The sequence below is a fragment of the Dasypus novemcinctus genome, chromosome 19, assembly GCF_030445035.2.
Source record: "Dasypus novemcinctus isolate mDasNov1 chromosome 19, mDasNov1.1.hap2, whole genome shotgun sequence".
Classification (NCBI taxonomy): domain Eukaryota; kingdom Metazoa; phylum Chordata; class Mammalia; order Cingulata; family Dasypodidae; genus Dasypus; species Dasypus novemcinctus.
The window spans coordinates 84,537,333-84,554,042 of NC_080691.1; the positions used below are offsets into that span (position 1 = coordinate 84,537,333).

At 43.7% G+C, this 16,710-nt stretch overlaps 1 long non-coding RNA gene across 2 annotated transcripts in view; it reads left to right on the forward strand.

Moving 5' to 3' along the window:
• LOC139437003 (uncharacterized) overlaps positions 1-15,909 on the forward strand; it is a 60,533-nt gene extending 44,624 nt beyond the window's left edge. For both annotated transcript variants that reach the window (XR_011646579.1, XR_011646580.1), the window contains exons 2-3: positions 8,983-9,045; positions 15,731-15,909. This is a non-coding gene — a long non-coding RNA (uncharacterized lncRNA). The remainder of the gene's footprint in view (positions 1-8,982; positions 9,046-15,730) is intronic.
• The last annotated feature ends 801 nt before the right edge of the window (positions 15,910-16,710 follow it).

The window sequence follows — 16,710 nt, forward strand, 5'->3', positions numbered from 1 at the left end:
GGCTACCATCATACTTTATAGTGAAAGCCTGGATGCTTCCCCCTCAGGTCAGGGGGGCAGGGTATCCAGGCTTGCCACTTCTATTCAAACGGTACGAGAGGTTCTAGCCGGGGCAGTTAGGTAAGAAAAAGAAAGGAAAAGTCATCCAGATTGGAAAGGAAGAATTAAACCTTCTCTGTTCACAGATGACATGATCATGCATATACAGACACCGCTCAGGGATCTGCACACGTGTATTAGAAGCCACGAGCAAGTCCAGCAAGGCTGAAGGACAGAAGATCAACATATAAAATTCAACTGTATTTATATTCATCTGGAATGAATATAAGAATGAATACAACCCAAAATGAATATAACCCAAAAATGAATATAAGAATGTAATTCCATTTACAACAGCATCAAAAAGAATAAGATAATTAGGGGGAAATTTAACAGAAGAATTGTAACATTTATGCTCTGAAAGCTACAAAACACTGTTGAAAGACATTAAAGAAGTCTAAATAAAGGAAAACATCCCATGTTTATGATTTGGAAGACAATATTGTTAAGATGGCAACACTTTCAAACTTATCTACACATTTAACAATCCTATCAAAATTACAGTTAACTTCTTTGTAGCAATTGATCAGCTGATTCTAAAATTCACATGAAATTGCAAGGGGCCCAGAACAGCCAAAGTAATCTTTAACAAAACCAAGTTGGAGGATGCACAGTTCCCAATTGTAACACTTACTATAAAGCAGTGGTTAAAGAGAATGTACTACTGGCAAAAGGATACTAAGTGTAAAATGGAATAAAATAAAAGGAAGCGGATGTGGCTCAAGTGACGGAGCTCCCGCCTAGCGCATGGGAGGGCTGTGGTTCCAGTCCTGGTGCCTCCTAAAGAAAACAGCAAGCTGGTGTGACAGGCAGGCATGGCAAGCTGATGCAAGATGACACAAGAATAAGATAAAAAAGAAAAAGAAAAGCCAAGATGATGCAACAAAATACCCAAGAAGGAAACAATAAGAGACAAGACAAAGCAGGGAGCAGACGTTCCCAATGCCTCCTAAAGAGGACCAATAAGACAGTGAGCTGTTGGGCAGGCCTGGCAAGCTGACGCAACAAGAGACACGAGAAGAAAAAACAGACAAAACAAAGCAGGCAACGGAGGTGGCTCAAGCTATTAGGCAGCTCCCTCCCACATCTAAGGTCCTGGGTTCAGTTCTCGGTGCCTCCTTAAAAAAGAAACAAGGCAGACAGACAAAGAAGTGCAAACAATGAGGGGATGGGGAGAAATAGAAATAAAATGAAATAAAGAAGCCAAAATTAAATTAGTGTTTCTGCTCAAGTGATTTTCCACAAATGTGCAAAGCCCATTCAATGGGGAAAGACTAGTCTTCTCAAAAAATAGTGATAACTAGTTATCTACCTGCAAAAGGATGATGTTGTACCCTTACCTCACACCATATACAAATATTAACTCAAAATGGATGAAAGACCTAAATGTATGTGCCAAAATTATAAAACTCTTAGGGGAAAAAAAAAACCTAGGGGTATATGTTAATGACATATTTGGCAAGAGATTCCAAGATAAGATAACAAAAGCAAAAAAAAAATCAAAGATAATTGAGACTTCATCAAAATTAAAAACCCTTGTGCTTCAAAGGACACCATCAAGAAAATGAAAAAACCCACACACCCCAAATAGCCAGAAACATTTTAAAAGGAAGAACAAAGTTGGAGAACTCTCACTGCCCTACTTTACATCTTATTACCTAACTACAGTGGTTAAAAAAAAAAAAACAAGACAAAACAAAAAACCATGGTTGTGGCATAGAGACAGACATATAGACCAATGGAACCAAACTGATGGTTCAGAAATAGATGCTCACATCTATGGGCAAGTGTTTTTTGAGAAGGCTGTCAAGCACACCCAGCTGGGTCAGAACAGACTATTCAAAAAATGGTGTTGAGAGAACTGGATAAGAAAGAGGACCCCTATCTCACACTTCATGTAAAAGATGGCTAATGAAAATGCTCTAGTAATGATTGAAGTGCTGAATGCACAATTATGTGATTATACTAAATACCAATGATTGTACACTTTGGATAAATTGTATGCTTTATTAATATAAATCAATAAAAATTTTAAAAAAGTTTTTTTAATAGCTCAAAATAGATCAAAGACCTAAAGACAGAAGCTAGAACCATAAAACTCCTAGAAGAAAAATGTAAGGAAACATCTTCAAGACCTGGTGGTAGGGAAGCAGATGTGGCTCAGGCAACTGGGCTCCCACCTACCACATGGGAGGTCGCTAGTTCAGATCCCAGTGCCTCCTAAAGTAGATAGTGAGCTGATGCAACAGGCAGGCACGGTGAACTGACCCAACAAGATGACACAACAAGAGATGTGGGGAGGAAAAACAGAATGAGATACACAACCAAGCAGGGTGCAGAGGTGGCTCAAGCAATTAAGACATCTCTCTCCCACATCAGAGGTCCTGGATTCGGTTCCCAGTGCCTCCTTGGCAAACAAACTCAGCAAGTGAAAAACAAGAGGGTGGTGAGAAATAAATAAAATAAATAAATTTTAAAAAGACCTGGTGTGATAAATGATGGCTTTTTTTTTTTTTTTTTTAAAGACAGAATTTTATACCCTTAGCATTTCTAGGAACTTTTTGATCTTGATCGATCGCACATGAGGGTTCTTCTTTCCCAGGACAGGTTTAGTAACTGATCTGAATCTTGTTTCCTATTCAGATCTTTTATAGGCACAACCAAGTTTAAACTAATGGAAGCTTGAGGTATACTTCCTCATTTCTTTAAGGAGATATGACATGAGGCTTCTGAGCCTCAGATCTGTCTGTCCTCTTTTACACTGTTTAATTGGAATTCAGCGTTCTTGCTCTACCTTGTCCACGTAGACCAGCAGTAGGCAGATTCTTCCTGGTTCCTGAGAAGCGACTCCTTGACGAGTGAGCTGGCAGCCAGGGGCTGTGCCCATTATTCAGCATCTCCTGGCTAACTTGCCAAATATGTAACCAGATTTCCACTAGGTTCTTGGCTACGCTGCAAGAAATGAATTAAGAGCAAGCCAAGTAAGTTAGGCCAGTAATTTATTAAGGAATGGTGAGAAGAGAAACGGGAGAAAAGAACAGATCATGGGCCCCAAGTAGAGAGGAAGGGACTGAGGAGCGATAAAGAGGGCCAATTCATAGACTACAATTCCCCGTTAGAGGTCATACATCCCCAGGTCTACCTGCAGGTTCATGGCGGGGTGGGGGGGGAGGTGAGAGCAGGGGTCTGAAGACAAGAGGGGGAAAAAGGCAAGAGCAGGGGGGTGGCTTCTTAAACCTTACAATGAAAGCACAAGCAATGAAAGGCAAAATGGATAAACGGGACCTCCTCAAACAAACACTTGTGTGCTTCAAAGGACTTTGTCTAGAAGGTGAAAAGGCCACCAGCTCAATGGGAGAAAGTATTTGGAAACCACATATCCCTTAAGGGTTTGATTTTCATGCTATATAAAGAGATCATACAACTCAACAACAGAAGGGCAAACAACCCAATTAAAAAATGGGCAAAAGACTTAGACATTTCTCCAAAGAGGAAATACAAATGACACAAAAGCACATGAAAAGATGTTCCATATCACTAGAGCTGTTAGGGAAACGCAATTCAAAACTACAATGAGATATCTCACACCTCATAGAATGACCATTATTTTTTAAAACAAGTGCTGGAGGGAAGGCAGAGAAACAGGAACACTCTTTCACTGTTGGTGGGGACAAAATGGTGCAGCCCCTGTGGAAGAGTTCGGAAGCTAAATATAGAACAGCTGTATGATCTGGCAGTCCCTCTACTAGGAATATATCCACAAGAACTGAAAACAGTGGCGCTAACAGACATCTGCACACCAATGTTCACAGCGGCGTTATTCACACTTGCCAAAAGACGGAAACGATGTAAGTGCCCATCAGCTGATGAATGCGGTGTAGACAGACGATGGAGTACTGTGCTGCTCTAAGAAGAAATGAAATTGGGACACGTGATAACATGGATGAACACTGGAGATACTATGCTGCGTGAAATAAGCCAGAACAAAAAGGACAAATACTGAATGGTCTCACTAATAGGAACTAAATATGAAGAATAAACACATGGAGTTAAAACCTAGCATATCGGGAAGCAGACTTTGGCCCAGTGGTTAGGGCGTCCGCCCACCACACGGGAGGTCCGCGGTTCAAACCCCGGGCCTCCTTGACCCGTGTGGAGCTGGCCCACGCGCAGTGCTGATGCGCGCAAGGAGTGCCCTGCCACGCAGGGGTGTCCCCCACGTAGGGGAGCCCCACGCACAAGGAGTGCACCCCGTAAGGAGAGCCGCCCAGCACGAAAGAAAGTGCAGCCTGCTCAGGAATGGCGCTGCTCACATGGAGAGCTGACACAGCAAGGTGACGCAACAAAGAAACACAGATTCCCGTGCTGCTGACAACAACAGAAGCGGACAAAAGAAGACAATGCAGCAAATAGACCCAGCGAACAGACAACTAGGGTGGCGGGGGAGGTGGGGGAGGCAGGGGGGAGAAGGGGAGAGAAATGAATAAATAAATCTTTAAAAAAAAAACCTAGAATATAGGTTATTAGGAGAGAGAATGAGGGCTGAGAGGGTTTACTGATACTTAATGTATGTAGAATTTTTAATGAGCTTGACTGTTAAAGGATAGAAATGGATAGAGTTGGCAATAAAACATTATAGTGAGTATAACTAACACAGCTGGCTTATAAATAGGACTATGGCTGAAAGAAGTAGTTCAGGGATGTAAATTTCTATTGAAAGAAAGCTAGAGATTAATCTAGGCCCAAATAACAATGAACTTGGAGGGAGATGAGGACTGTGGTTAGTAGTACAAATACAAGAAGGTCCTTCTATGAACTAGAGCAAATCTGTGTCACTGTCTCAAGGTGGTTATATGGGGATGCACAGGAAAAAATGCAATTAACGTAACTCCATGACTACAGTTAACAATATTGTAATGTTCCTTTCATTACTGTCAAAGAAGGTGCTGTATCAATGCTAAGGGCCAATAATAGGGGGGTATCGGATTTATTCCTTTAGGCTAAGAAAACCATTGAACAACTGAGGCAATGAGTGCACAACTCTAATGAAAGTGAGAGCCACCGAGTGTGCAAGGCAGGGGGCTGCAAAACTCAGTGAACCATAGGGGAGAAGATGGAGTGCAGTTACCACTGCAAATATGAGCGTGTTCTCTCATGAATTATAACAAGTGTGTAATACTAATACATGTTGTTAATAATGGGGGGATGTGTGGGGGAAATATACTAAATGTAAGCTATGGCCCGTAGTGGTAACAGCCTGGTGATGTTCTTTCATAACCTGCGGCATTTGTTGTTGCAGGGTGTTGGTGAAGGGGTGATTTCTGGGAATTCTGCACATTATGCACGATAGTTTTGTAAGCTAACAACATCTCATATATATATATATATATATATATATATATATATTTTTTTTTTTTTTTAAAGAAAGAAACTGGGAAAGAAAACCCACACAATAGGAGAAAATATTTCTGGATCTTATATCTGTCAAAGGCCTTGTGTTCAGAATATACAAAGAATTCTTACAAGTCAGGAATAAAAAGATACCCAAAAAATAGGCAAAAAGTCTGAAGTCATTTCTCTAAAGAAGAAATAAAATGGGCCATAATCACATGCAAAGAGGCTCAACATCATTCGTCCTCAAGGAAATATAAATCAAAACCACAATAGATACCGCTTAACACCCACTCAGTCAGATGACTAGAATCAAAGATACAAAAAGTGTTGGTGAGAATGGGGAGACACTGGAACCCTCAAATATCGCTGGTGGGAATGTAAAATAGTGCAGCGTACACTCTGTAAAAGTTTGTCAGTTCCTCAAAAACTTACCTGGCCTAAATTCTCCCTGGCTATAGGACTCTTTTGCCTGAAATATAGTAATACCATCGTGGGCAAGGACCCTTTGGTGCAACAAATAATCAACTGGAATAAAATTGTCTCTGGCACTTACAGCCAGCTTGTAAAAACAGAACCCTGTGGAGCTTCCCCTTCTGGTAAAAAAACTTATGAAATACAGTAGAGATAGAAACAAGACCCACAGGAAGTACGACCTATCATACGAGACCTACTGAAGGGAAGGGTCACTGATCCTCCTGTCTCATTCTTTGGTGTTTCGATTTGGCCTCTGCTCTAACCTGATGAAAACTAATGGTGTCTAACAGTGGATTACCATCACCTTAACAGTACAGTGCATTCGCTTGAGACCCCAACATAAACAACTGACACCATCCAATCAGTAACCAGAGAATACGGGTGAGCCTTCCTGGTTGTCAGACATCGGTGCTGGAAGAATTAAACATTGTCCATCCAAGTCCACAAGCTTTTTCCTGCTCTCTGCTGGACTCGACCCTAGGTGCCTTTTATGTCAGGTGATCTTATTCTTTCTCCTTTGTCTGTAATAGGCCCTAACTGTAAGATGAACAACTTTTCTGACATCTGTGAGTCCTTCTAGAAAATCGCTGAACCTAAGGACGGTCTTATGTACACAATACACAAGTGACTGAAAAATAACCAAAATACTCTAGGAACATGCAAGAGAAAGCTAATGTTTCGATGCTGTACATTAAGGGAAACTCCCTGGCAGCCAGGCAAGCTACAGCCTTACACTTTGGACGAATTTATTGGCCAGCTGTGATGGGAACATTTCCTATAAAGGGTCCTGGCAGATCAGGGAAGTGCACGTGAGGAAATTAAAAGTTCATGAGAGGCTTTTTCTGGCCTTTATGCCCTCCTCCCAAGGCCCTAGAAGTGGGTCTGCAACCCATGCTGGGCCCAGAGTCCAGTGTTGAGCAACTCACAGGGACTAGCCTAACAGTCAAGGCTGAACCAAGAATCAAAGAGCAGCAGTAACAAACAGCCCCCTGCCACTAAATCCCTGTAAAAGAGAGAAACATCTGGGTGAACTGCCATCCTAATCAGATGCCTAGACATCAGCAAAAAATTATAAGCCACAGTAAGAAAATGGAAGACCTAGCCCAAGAAAAGGAGTATATCGAAGCCCCAGAAGAGGTGCAGGATTTGAGACAACTAATTAAGTTGGCATAAAGATAGACACATTGATCAATGGAATCTAATTGAGAGCTCAAATATCTATAACCAAATGAATGAAAGAACCCCTATCTCACTCCCTATACAAGAATCAACTCAACAGGAATCAAAGTCCTAAACATAAAAGTCAGAATGACGAAACTCCTAGAAGATAACACAGGGAAACATCTACAAGACCCTGTAGTAGGTGGGGTCTCTTAAACCTTATATCCAAAGCACAAGCAGCAAAAGAAAAAGTAGATTAATGGGACCTCCTCAAAATTAAAACACTTCTGTACCTCAAAGGACTTCGTGAAGAGGGTAAAAAGGCAGCCTACTCAAAGGAAGAAAACATTTGGAAATCACTCATCCAACAATAGTCTAATATCCATGATATATAAAGAGATACTACAATTCAACAATAAAAAGACAAATGACCTGATTAAAAAATGGAGAAAAACTGAATAAGCATTTTTCTAAAGAAATACAAATGGTGAAAAAACACATGAAAAAATGTTCAACATCACTAGCTATTAGGGAAATGCAAATCAAAGCTACAATTATATCATTTCACACATACTAGATTGGCCACTGTTAACAAAACAGTAAGCTACAAGTGCTGGAGAGGATGTGGAGAGATAGGAACCCTTATTCACGCTGGTGGGAACCCAGAATGGAACAGCCACTGTGGAAGTCTCCTTGGCGGTGCCTAAGGAATTGAGAGGTAGATCTACCCCGTGACCTGGAAATACCGTTACTAGGTACATACCCAGAAAAACTGAAAGCAGTGCCATGGACAGACATCTGCACACCGATGGCGTTATTCACAATTGCCAAAAGATGTCCATCAACTGATGAATAAACAAATTGTGGTATGTACACACAAAGGAATATTATTCAGCTGTAAGAAAAAATGAAGTTGTGAAGCCTATGACAACAGAGAGGACATTAAGTTGAGTGAAGCCAGCAACACAAAAGAACAAATACTGTATGATTGTGTTACTATGAACCAAGTAACATGTTGTAACATGTTGTATGATTTTTAAAAATTTATAGGTATCCAGTACATTTAATTGAGAAATGTATGTTTTTATCCAAATGTGTTTCCTTTTTATCTGTTTATATTTTCAATTATTAAATGTACATAATAAAGTAAAATAAAAAAAGACAAATATTATATGATTTTGCTATTATGAGCTAAATATAATGAGGAAACTCATGGAGTTACTAGACAGACTTTAAGTCACCAGAGAATAGAACGGGGTTAGAGAATGCAAAGCAGAGGTTCAATCTGTGCAGAACTGGTAAAAAGTTGTTTGTGAATATTTGAAAATGAATAGAAATGGTGTGAAATGGTGAAAGCACATCACAGGATTTATAACCAATAGCACTAACATATGAGTACAAGAGTGGTTTCTTTTTTGTTTCTCCCTTTTTTTGGAAAATGCTCTAATATTGACTGAAGTGATGAATGTGCAACTAACTCAGTGATTATACCAAATTCCACCAACTCTGCATTTTAGATAAATTTCATGATTTGTGGGGGAAAAAATAGGGTGGGTTGGGGGAGGAAATAAACCGAATGTAAGGTACAAACTAGTTAGTAGTAATACTTGGAAATGCTCTTGCATAACTTCTTACAAACGTTTCACAACAATACAAGGTATTTGTGGGGGGCGATGTATAGGAGTCCTGTAAGATGTTACGCATGATTGTTTTGTAAGTTCACAACTTTTACTCTACACTTATTATGTATGTTCATGTGTGAAAGATATACTTCAATAACTTTTTTAAATGAAAGAAAAATCACAGAAAAATGTGTATTGCAATTTTTTATTTTTCTATTTTTTATTTTTTCAGGTACCAGGGGCCAGGACTGAACATGGGACCTCTTATGTGGGAAGCCAGCGCTCAGCCCCTGAGGTACACTGGCTCCTCTTCCCTTTTTTTAAAAAAAAAAAGTTACTGCAGTTTATAATTTCCTGGTTTTTACCCCCTCAGGAGGTACCAGGGATTGAACCTGGGGTCTCGTACATGCACAGCAGGCAGGCACTTAACCACTGAGCTACACCCGCTCCAAGACTGACTCCACTTCTGATGTTTCAGTCTTAGCGTCTGTGTCATCATCCCTCTTCCCTGCTTTCTCCACCATCAGGCACCTGAGAAAAGAGGACTTAAGGCACCTGGAGGCAGGACTTTGCAGGCAAGAAAGTCAAACTACAAAACCCGTCCAACACACTAGACGCCCATGCTGGGGAGCAGGTGGCGCTCAGGTGGTTGAGCGCCTGCTTCCATGTAGAAGGTCCTGGGTTCAGTCCCCAGTAGCTCCTAAATTTTTTTTTAAATCCCAACCCAGTACTTGCTCTGCTTTTCTCAGGCCACTTATATGCCAACGTGTGCCTGCCCTGCTCTGCCCAGAAAGTCCCAACTCCTGAGCATTTCCTTATTATCTTGGTGCATGAGACATCATTAGTCTAAACATCTGAAACCGTTTTGGGTGAGAGGTGAGTTAACCCACCCCTCAAAGGGAAACCCTGAAAAAGAAGGTCACACATGGAAAATAAATTCTTGGGGTGAGGAACAGTTCTTCAATATGAGTGGTTTTGAGAAGTAAATAAAGATAAGACATCCAAATGCAGCAGAAATCCATGTAATAAGGTTTTTAGAAGAACTGGTCATAATAAAACTCTGAAACCACCCAAATGGTCATTGACAGTAGAATCAATAAATGACAACTGTACAGCCTCACAGGGAACACTAAAGAGCAAAAGCAGTGAAGGAATTACTGTTCTGTGGAAGAATGATAGACCTGAGAAAGGAATCTGACATCCAGTATGATACCAGGCGCATACTAAATAAAAAATGAAAAAATAAATTATACTGCCTGAGGGATGTATACACAGGTGTTAAATTATGAAGAACAGCAGAGAAATTATCAGCTTAAATTCAGGATATTGGCTCCATCGGGAGCGAGGGGAGCCTTGCTGGGGACTCCTCTTCTTCCAAATCCTCGCCTGGTTGTCTCTGCACAGATGCTTGCTTTAGAATGTTCTGGTTACTGTGCGGTCGTTTTAGGATTTTCTCCATGTCATATTTTACAATATAATTCTATGAAATTAATGCAATTTGTCACAATACCATATTAAGGGAAACATATGGGAAAAAGAAATAGTTTATAGTAGCCGGCATGCATCCACAGAACACTTACCAGTTAAGGACTAGGTGGGAATCGTGAGCACAGACCGACAAAGGGCATACTGAAGAGCAGCACTCACAAAGAACGGGTGAATGACACAAAGTGCATCCCCTTCCCAGTAAAATTAGGTACAAATCAAGGATTTCCATCACCTTCACGTTTTTTTAAAGATTTATTTATTTTTATTTCTCTCCCCTCCCACCCCGGTCTACGCTCTCTGTCCATTCACCGTGTGCTCTTCTGAGTCTGCTTGCATTCTTGTCAGCGGCACGGGAATCTGTGTTTCTTTTTGTTGCTTCATCCTGCTGTGTCAGCTCTCCGTGTGTGCGGCGCCATTCCTGGGCAGGCTGCACTTTCTTTCGCGCTGGGCAGCTCTCCTTATGGGGTGCTCTCCTTGCCCGTGGGGCTCCCCTATGCGGGGGACACCCCTGCATGGCACGGCACTCCTTGCTCACATCAGCACTGCGCATGGCCAGCTCCACACGGGTCAAGGAGGCCCGGGGTTTGAACCGCGGACCTCCCATATGGTAGACGGACGCCCTAACCACTGGGCCAAGGCTGTTTCCCTCAGTGTACTTTTAATGAGTAGCGACAAGCTGATAAAAGCAAATTCTTATTAAATAACATAGACTGTTAACACTAAGTTGGGGATTTTCCACCAAAATTTTTTCCCAGTATTAATACTAAGTTTTATTATAACTTTTCAATTTACTACGAATTTTCCTCCAATGAAGGCAATAAAATGATCACATTGGAAAAAATATAAAACTTTATTGAATGACATCAAGTAGAATAAAAGGAAAGATGGTGGTTCCTAGAAAGGAAACAGCATGTCACTGAGATGCAGCTCTTCCAAATAGATCTAGAGTTTTAATAAAATGCCATTAAAGGGACAACTGGGCTTGTTTTGGGGTTTGTCTTGTTTGTTGTTATTCTGAGTTTTGAACTTAAGCTAAACTACTTCTAAAACCATACGAAAGACAAATTATCTAAGAACAAGTATTTTCTATACATCAAGGTGGAAGGATTTTCCTTAAAACAGAGCAAAGCACTTAAATCAATAGTACAGTATCATTTCAGTGGAGGGACAGACAAATAGGTCAGTGGCAAAGAAGAGAAATTCCTGAAATGTACCACTTATTTTTGGCTGGCGAGTCTATGCCTGAGCAAGCACTGCAGGAGAGGGCTAGAAACGATGGCTGATTTAACACACAGGACAGTAGCAAATGGGAATCTCCAGGGGAAAAGCAAATCTTCCTCTCAACTTTCATGTACACTAATCAATTCAGTAAAACAAGGAAGACGGGAACTACAGTGCATTCACAAGAAGTGACAAGGAAATCTTTTTATGACTTTAGAGTAAGGGAGAGTTGTCTTATGGAAGGAAAAAATCTAAGCTACAAAGGAAGAGATTGACAAAATCAACTCTATTAAAATTAGAGTCCTTTCACCAGTGTAAAATAAAGAGAAAGAAAAGATAAGCCACAATCTGGGAGAATGCATTAGCAATACTCACAAATTAAAAAGGATTAGTGGGAAGCGGCTGTGGATCAATCAGTTGAGCTCCCGTCTGCCATATGGGAGGCCCTGGGTTCGCATCCCAGGGCCTCCTTGTGAAGGAAGGCTGGCCCGCGCCCATGGAGAGCTGTGCAGCAAGATGACACAACAAAGGGAGACAAGCAGACACAGAAGAACGTGCAGCGAATGGACACAGAGTAGACAGCGAGCAAGCTGCAAAGGGGGGGGATAAATAAAATAAAATAAATCTTAACAACAACAACAGAAAGGATTAGTGCCCGGAGTATATAAAGAAAACAGATCAATAAAAGAATCTTTTTTCTTTTTTAAAGGTTTTATTTATCCCCACCCCCCGGTTTTTGCGGTCACTGGGAACCAAACCCAGGACCTCCCGCGTGGAAGAAAGGCGCTCAGTCACCTGAGCCACCTCAGCTGCCTGGCTTGTTGTGTCAGCCCACCTTCTCCAGGAGGCACCAGGAACCAAACCCAGGACCTCCCATGTGATAGGCAGGAGCCCAATCGCTTGAGCTACATCTGCTTCCCAGGAGTTTCTATTTAAAGTGATGAACAAAAAGAGTAATGGATTCTGGTGATGGTAGCACAACACTGTGCAGATTATTACTACTACTGAATTATACACTTGAATGTGATTGAAAGGCAAAATTTTGTGCTATGTATTTGTTACTACAAACAAAGTATTAAAAAATTCAAAATGCAAATGAAGGTGAAGAAATGTCTAAAAATGATTTCGCAGATGATGGAAGACCAAATAAGAAAAATGCTCCACCTCAGGGTAACCAGTACAAAGAAATGTATAAGCACAAAGAGATCCTTTTTCACACAGTAGATAGACAGAAACTGGTGTCAGTTTTTCCAGGTGTTGGCCGCGATGGGGAATGCATGAACCTCCACTCACGAAAGGCCGGCAGGTTCCTTCATCCACACCACAGCATGTCCTTGTAAGTTTACACTTTCCCATAACTGACAACCCCACAACTGTTTCTGAAAGTGTAGAAAGTTTAAGACACGCTTGCACATGGAAACCTAAAGAATGACTGCAGGACCCTAGCCGACAAGACGGAAGAATGACCTGGAAACAACTCGGGCCCCATAAATAGTGGGATGGTGATTTACTTGGGCGACCCATTCCCTTACACACCTGAATGTGTGAAATATACTTAGGCAAAGAGACCACCGAAAAACCTTGCAGTGTGATATAAATGGCATACTAGTGGTAATATTCATTTAGTCAAAGTCAAAAGGTAGCAAAATTCAACAAAAACACTTCTTGGAAATAAAAAAAATAGACGGTAAAGTTATAGAGAAGAAAAATAATCAGGGTTGTGTCACCTCTGGAACAGGAGGGACATGATCAGGGGGAGTCACGGGGGAGACAAAACCAACTGCCCAAAGTCTGTGTATATGGGTGGTGAATACATGGTTATTCATATTATTATTAAAACTTAACATAGGGACGTGGATATGACACAAGTGATTGGGCTCCCATCTCCCATTTGGGAGGTTCAGGGTCCCAGGACCTCCTGGTGAAGGGAGGTGGGCTGCACAGTGAACTGACCCAAGTGGAGAGCTGGCACAGCAAGATGACTCAACAAAAAGAGACAGAGGAGAGACAATAAGAGATGCAGCAGACCAGGGAGCTGAGGTGGCGCAAGAGAGTGATTGCCTCTCTCCCACTCGGGAAGGTCCCAGGATCGGTTCCTAGGGCCGCCTAAAGAGAGTACAAGCAGATACAGAAGAACAGAGCAAATGGACACAGACAGGAGGTAGCCAGCCCAAAAACAATGGGCGGGGGAGGAGAATAAATAAATAAGTCTTTAAAGAAAAAATTTATCACTCAATCCACTATTTTCAACTAAGACAACAAAACTCTTAAGTACTCAATGGAGATCATGGAATAGAACTCTTAACTGCTTAGGCAAACTGTAGTTACATGGCAGCAATAGTCTATAAAGGAAACAAAGGGAAAGAAATGCAAACACGTGAACCGGTTCAGATGAGCAGCCTGCTTCGCCCGCACTTGGTAAGGAAAGCACATCCCCGCGTGCAGGGGCCACCCGCCCTGCTGACACGTGGAGCCTCGGGTCGGCTCACTCCTCAGTCACGAGCGAGGGAAGCCTAAGGAGCTGAGGGGGGAGAGGTTAAAGCTGGGAGACCCACGCCCTCCTCTGCCCAGAAGGTCTCTCCTTTTAGGTTCTCAGTTCCCACCAAGGATGAAACTAGGATTAGTTTAAGGTTCTCACCCGCACTGATTCTCAGATTAATAAACTCTTGTCTCCAGCAGAGGAAACTCAGTTTTTTGCGAATTCTGACCTTCACAGATTTTCTTAATTTTCACAAATTGCACTCTAGCAGTTCTGAAGGAGCCCAAACCAAACAAATATTCACACACACAACAATCAATCTACAATGACAACCTCAGCGAGGACACAGATGCCGCAGGCAGGCCTGCATGTGGCGCTCCTCTTTCAAAGCTCTGTGGCTTCTATCAGCATAAATGGTTCCTCCTGTCATTGCTCTCAGCTGCTAGAGACGTCCCAGCGGCAGGTCCCCAAAAAGGCGCCCTGAAATTTAGCTGACCTCCTTTGCAAGATCACTCTCAGGCCTCTGCTTCTCCCTCCAGGTGATACAGCATCCTCTCCCCATCACGATCATTATAATGAGACAAAGACCCTCAAGCAAAGTGTTTGAAAAGGATCCAGCGAATCATTACCCTACGCTCAAGTATAAAACATGGATTTTTGAATGTAACATTAAAAAAATAAAGACAAAAAAATATAAAGCTCAAAAAAAAATAAATAAAATGGGAAGAAAATTCTAAGACATTTTATGACTTTAATAAACTGGTGAAAGATGTTATTTCTGAAAATCATATGATCAGAACTGAACACTTCTCGGCTTTACAGGTCATATTTTATACAATTTGCTTTTATCTCTGACTCCCAGATATGGAAAGTAACTGCTCTCTGTATGAAACTAATAATTCATCTCTTCATCCACCTTACTTTAATGTATGTAACTGCATGTTTGTTTTTTCCTGCAGTTCTAATGGAAGAGAATTTGAGACACTTTTCCCAGCAGCATTCTCAGGATAAACCCCGGAATAACACGAGTCAGCACAAAAAGTGAAAGGCCACACATGAGAAACGTTCAAATATTACTAAAGAGAAGGGGGAATAAAAGAAAAGGGGGAAGCGGATGTGGCTCAAAGGACAGAGCGTCCACCTACCATGCCATATAGGAGGTCCAGGGTTCAAACCCAGGGCCTCCGGGCCCGTGTGGAGAGCCGGCCCCTCGCAGAGTGCTGCGGCAAAGCAAGGAGTGCTGCCCTGCACAGGGGCGCCCCCACCCCGCCCCGCAGGACTGGTGCCACCCACAGGGAGAGCTGATGCAGCAAGATGACACAAGAAAAAGAGGCACAGAGAAGAGACAATATGAGACGCAAGGAAGCAGGGGCCTGAGCTGATGTGGGAAACAAAGGCACATTGTTTCCATTAAGCAGGTTACTTCCTTGACCCCTGAGACATACTGTCCCCATGGCTTCACGTGCAGGTCCCAAGGCCAGCGAGGAGATGCGTGTGTGCAGGTGAAACGAGGCCAAGTGAGCAACAAGCGAGGCATGTTTGTAGAGCGGTTAAAGAACACAGTGATGTTGCACCTAGAGGTGCAATCATGTAGGTCCTGTTCAGTAGACGTGTGTCTACTTTTACTGGAATGGGTTGATGTAATGGTGACAACCAGGAATAATTGCCTGTTTTAGCGGACTGACGGGGTATAAAAGGAAGCCCCTGAGAGCATAAACTCGTCTGATGAGTCTGTGCTCTCAGACCCGCTGATCCCAATCTCGCTTTGCCTTTCATTCCCGATACCCTTCAGGTGGAGGATTCCGACAAGTTGACTGAAGAGATCACCTCTCTCCTACTCTGGAAGGTCCCAGGATGGGTTCCCAGAGCCACCTAATGAGCAGACACAGAAGAACGCACAGCGAATGGACACAGCAGGCAAGGGGAATATAAATAAAGAGATAATAAATAAATACGCTTACTGAAACCCAAGCCCGGAAAATGGGAAGCTCCAGCGCTTACGTGGGCAAGGGCGTGGCGCCCGGCCCACCGCCCTGGGAGCCCCGGTGCCCGCGCTGCCCGCTCTCGCCTCAGCCCCTTCCCCTCCCAGGCAGGGGCTGCAGGGTGTCCTCTCCCGTCGCTTCTCCTCACCCAGCGACAGCCCGAGGGGCTGAGCCCAAGCCTGGGGGCAGGGGACCTGGAGAAGAGCGTGGAGGAGGCCCAGCACGCGGCAAGGCTGCCCCCAGCCACCTCGCCGACGTCCCTGAGCCAGCGGGGCGTGCGGGGCAAGCTCGGGGCGCGCTAGGGGTGTGCTCCGGAAGCTGGGGACGAGCTCAGGGCGTTCCCGCAGCGTGCTTGGGGCGTGCTCGGGGCGTGCTCGGGACGAACTCAGGGCGTTCCGGGCGTGCTTGGGGCGTGCTCGGGGCCTGTTCCGGGCGTGCTCGGGGCGTGCTCGGGGCCTGTTCCGGGCGTGCTCGGGGCGTGCTCGGGGCCTGCTCCGGGCCTGCTCCGGGCCTGCTCCGGGCGAGCTCGGGAGGAGTTCGGGACGAACTCAGGGCGTTCCCGCAGCGTGCTCGGGGCGTGCTCGGGGCCTGCTCCGGGCAAGCTCGGGAGGAGTTCGGGACCAACTCAGGGCGTTCCCGCAGCGTGCTCGGGGCGTGCTCGGGCCTGCTCGGGGCGTGCTCGGGCCTGCTCGGGGCCTGTTCCGGGCGTGCTCGGGGCGTGCTCGGGGCCTGCTCGGGGCCTGCTCGGGGCGTGCTCGGGGCGTGCTCGGGACGAGCTCAGGGCGTTCCC